This window comes from Telopea speciosissima, chromosome 8 (assembly GCF_018873765.1).
Source record: "Telopea speciosissima isolate NSW1024214 ecotype Mountain lineage chromosome 8, Tspe_v1, whole genome shotgun sequence".
In the NCBI taxonomy this organism is placed as follows: domain Eukaryota; kingdom Viridiplantae; phylum Streptophyta; class Magnoliopsida; order Proteales; family Proteaceae; genus Telopea; species Telopea speciosissima.
Genome location: NC_057923.1, coordinates 61,082,898 through 61,087,728, shown reverse-complemented (window position 1 = coordinate 61,087,728; position 4,831 = coordinate 61,082,898).

Below are 4,831 nucleotides of genomic sequence, written 5' to 3'. Positions count from 1 at the left end.
AGATTCGAAAAGCCGTTAAGAGGCGGTAGGTTTCGAGGGTTCATTATAAATTTAGGGCTATACGGTTATTTCGATAAATTACCTATATAGAGTTTCTGTATAAATTTGTAGTGAGGGTTTTTTCTCTATAATCAATCTGAGAGAGGTGTGGATGAGCAACTGTAACCCTATTATCCATTGACAGTGAAGCAGATCTCATCTCACTATGATTTTGTTGAACCAAGTAAATCCTTGTGTGCATTGTGTGATTGTTGTGTATGATTTCTATTCATTTCCTGCTTTGTTTTAGGTTCTTGTTTTCTACAGGCAGTTGTGGGTTGGGGGATATAAATCAATAATAGGTCTTATATCTGATTTTATTCAAATCTTCATTATGTCGAGAAGGTAGATTTTGGTTAACTGAAATATGGACAATGTTTTCCTCAACTACCTAATGAACGTTCAACCACCATCCTAGGTTCACAAACCTCTATAGAGTTTTAGTATGTTCCCCAAAATACCATCCCGATACTCTCTCCCCCCAACACATCTAAACCTGCCTCCTGAATTCCCATTCACCGTGGCTGAAGGAAAACTCGATCCTGAAATATCATCAAAAAATTCAGGTGTGGTGGTATTTTTTTTTAAAAAACAAAGCACTGTTTGTACTCAGTAGTTAGGGTTTCTTAAAATAAGGTGAAACCCAAATTATGGGGTGGATTAGGATACAATCGAAAGACAACCAAAATTTAACTTGAATTAATGTGGCATGTTGGACTATTTGGTTACAAGCATTTCCAATAAATTGTGGGGCCACTAGTTTTGTACAAAAAGTGGACAGTGATGTAACTCTCTCTCTATACATGGTGGGAGAACTTTGAATCCAGTTTTGTTCATAAAGCTAAGGGAACCATTCCTCTTTGGCATATATGAGGGCCAAGGAGAGGGATCGAATTACTGAATTAGAATCAATATCTGCTCTCTTTTTTTTTTTGCATTTTCTGGCTTACAATACTGCATGAATTGAAACCTGCATTTTGAATCAGCAACTAAACTCATCCACTATATTTTCTGTTATCCTTATTTCTTTATAATGTTTTGGGTAACCTCAAAAGTAAGCAATTCCATAAAATGGAAAACATCTCGTCTCCAAGATTCTTGATATGTTTGAATTGTATCTGAGCTTGGGGCTTTAAGAATGCCTTTTGAGACTTTAAGGGTGCAAGTGGGCACTGGGCTGGGCTGGGCTGGGTTGGAAACCCGGGCCTTGAATGGCCTTGGCTTGTATTGCCTTTTCAATGACATTTTTGTGAAAGTGATATGCAAACTCAGCTCGGCAAGGCTACATCAGTAGTCCATCCCTGCACCATCAACAGGGTGACTCATCAGCTTCTTTTGGATTCTTCTATTATCTATTTTGGATTCTCTTAAACTCAGTACCAACAGTTTTTCGACTTTTTCTCTGTGTTCTTTATTATTCTGCTTAGCTTATCTATCTGTATTCTGGATCTTAACAACCGTGTTTTGCATCGATCTTTTCATCTTTGGAGAGGTTACAGATTCTGTAGGTGTCTTTTCCTTACTTATCTTCTTTTGGATTCTTCTATTATCTATGAAAATAACAATATTTTTATTTCTTATTTTTAGAAAGTGATCTTAGCTAGGTAGCAATTACGGAGAGTGTTCTACCAAAAAAAATAAAACAAAAACAAAAAGCAATTATGGAGAGTGCTAGCTAAATAATATTTCCATATCTTCAATTATGGAGCCTTAGCGAATGATTTCTATTTCTTTCTCTATATTTTGTTTAAGCTATTTTTAAGAATAGATTGTGTGCCAAGGAACCTACTTAAGTAAAGATTACCTTATTTAAGTTTTTTTTTTTTTTGACGAATTCTCAACCGTAGAATTTAGGTTTTTATTGTTTAATTTTAGCCGTAGAATAGTTTAGATTAGGGTATCAATAAGAAACATAGCTAAAAGAATGTTACAGCTTTTCCTTCAACACTGCAGAGGATTTTGATTGGATTAAAATCCTCTGCAGTGCAGGCATTTGGCGGTGCACTGTAGTGCGACCTTGAGAGCTCGACACGTGGAAGAAGCTTCATCCAACGATGTGAGCTTGATGCAAAGCAGTTTTTTTTTTTTTTCTTTTCTTTCTTCTCGAGCTCAGCACCATTGGATGTCGCATAGTCCACGCGTCGAGCTCTTAGGCCCGTACTGCAATGCACCATTAGATTAGGGCACTACAGAAGATTTTTTCCCCAGAGGATTTCTATACAGTCTAGAAAAAACGTAGCTTTCGTCCATTGCAAGTTCTTTCTTTTTGTATTCGTATTACTTGACGATTGCACACCTAAAAGAATGTATTTTGACGGAAAATTAACGTCTCCATTTATCTGTCCCTCCATTTCCTCCATTGCATGTTCTTTCTTTTTTGTATTTGTATTACTTGATGATTGCACATTTAAAAGAATGTATTTTGACGGAAAATTATCGTCTCCATTTATCTGTCCCTCCATTTTCTCCATTACATCTAATAGGGGGGGAGTGGGCCTCACTTGGGCAGTGTGTTTGGGCAAGGGGTAGGGCGATCATTTCCGCCCCCTATGAGGTGTAATGGTATGTATAAGAACTTATACATTTATGTTTATCAGTCACATTGAGTAGTGCTTTTGGGCTTTTGCCCTTTTAACCATTTGGAGCAAATCTAGTTCATACCCAGGCAAGGCAAGGCAACCCTGCTCCAACTTACAGTTGCGTGAGTAGTAGTAGTAGGTACAGAAGAATGTAAGGGAAAGGTCAATGTCAGAAAAATAATATAGGAAATTTGGAATAGTGTGAAAAAGGCTTCATTTCTTGTAGAGGTCATGTGAAAGGTTGAAACTTGGGCACACGAGGGGGTGCTTGAAGAATCTCAAATCTTAAATAAATTAACTTCATTAAACTTTTTTTTTATTTTTATTTTTATATCACATGGGTCTTTATTAATTAATTAGATCCTTTAAGGCATGAAGGCCAAGGATTCTTATTAAATTAGGAGGCCTCACATGAAGCATCACAATTATTCATCGTCAGATTAGTATCATTCAAACAAGTCTTTCAATAGACACATCTATTGATCATTTAGATGTCTATTATGAAACGATAAAATCTTCTAATAAATTTTTTTATAAAGAATAAAAATATTTTGAATCAAATATTTTAAAATTCCAACCTAACACTGTTAGATTAACTGACAACCTCATGTGTTAATGTGTTATGTCCTCATTTGATTTTAGGTCATTTTAAGTAAATTAAGTCACATGATTGGTTGACTAGATATTGCAGGATAATTGTTACTTTAAGCTTCTTTGACTGGATCTGCTTCAGTGTGGACCGGGAAACATTAACTGCAGACAATTTTTTTTTGTAATTTATAGCCTTTATTTATTATGGGAAAATGTGCTTTTGACCACCCATTTGGGTTATAATACACCAATTTCAAATGGGTTCTTTACAGACAACTCAATAAATAAAAAAATTCACAAACTGCCTTTTAACCAATACATTAAATGTTTGATTTGCAAGTATGTTTTGAAAGGTTAGAGCAAAAACCTAATATTAAGCTAAACATGAGAATTTCACTTCTATTACATTTTTTTAAGTGAATAAAATAATTAATGGGAGACCCGGAAGAGAAGAGGGGAAATATGAAAAGAATCAGAATTGCAGGGGAAAAGAAGAAACCACAAAAAGAAGAAGGGAAGAGAGGAGAAGAGGAGTGCACAAGCACACAACTCAAAATCAATTCATTCTTCCATCATCTCCCCAATATTACAACCATATAAATAGCAAAAAGAAAAGACTTTAAAAAAAATGAAATAATCATCCTGATAAAATAAATAATAAAATCTTAAATATCTAGCAGAATAAAACCATATTTGAATCCAAAGAAGACAAATAAAGATCAAACTAAAACCATATTTCAACCTCAAATTTTAGTTTCACATTCCTTGTAACGAGGGTAGTACGAAAGAAATCTTAGGCTATGACTGTCCCATATAGATCCAATTATCATATTTTGTAGGGTGTTTTGAAAATGTCTTAGCGTCATTCCAAAGGCACCATTTTTAAACCATGAAAGATCCTCCATAGAAGCAACTGATGAATTATCAACCTTAGGATTCAAATTGCACTAAGGGGCCACTTCTATTACATTATTGTTAGGGATTGAATTCAATATGAAGGAAAAAAAAATTCCAATCTTGACTATCAATTTGCAAAGGTTGCAAAGGCTGAAGAATGATCACCATAGTGAGAGACCAAGTTGTTGTATTGGAGGAAAATGTGAGGAGGGGATTATAGCTAACTGCTAGTTTAGTAATCGAGATTGGGACCTTAGAGGAAAAGTGGAGGTAGATAAAGAGGAATTTCAAAGGGAAGTTCATTTTGGATTCATTTGGTAAAAATTGCATTTGTACTTTTCATCTATCATATTTGGATGGAACGGAATCTTAGAAATTGGGCTAGAAGAACTAGAACTATAAATCTCATTTGAGGTTAAGGGTAAGGTGTAAGCATAACAAGGCTCTTGTATTGATACTCCCTGCAAATAGCTTATTGGTTGATTCTTGGGGATTACCTACTAGGCTTGTGGAGTCCGTTACCTCTACTGGTTAAGGGTGGTTTGTTATTGCTTGTATAGTTTTTGGTTTTCCTTTCTTCTCTTTTTCTTTTTTGCTTTCCCTGACTTCTCTTGAAAGGGGATCTTATTTCTTTGCGCTTTGTTGAATATATTGGTTATTCACCAAAAAAAAAAAAGGGGGGGGGGGGTACCCAATGCTCAAGGGTCCCGCCACTACGGGGTTTG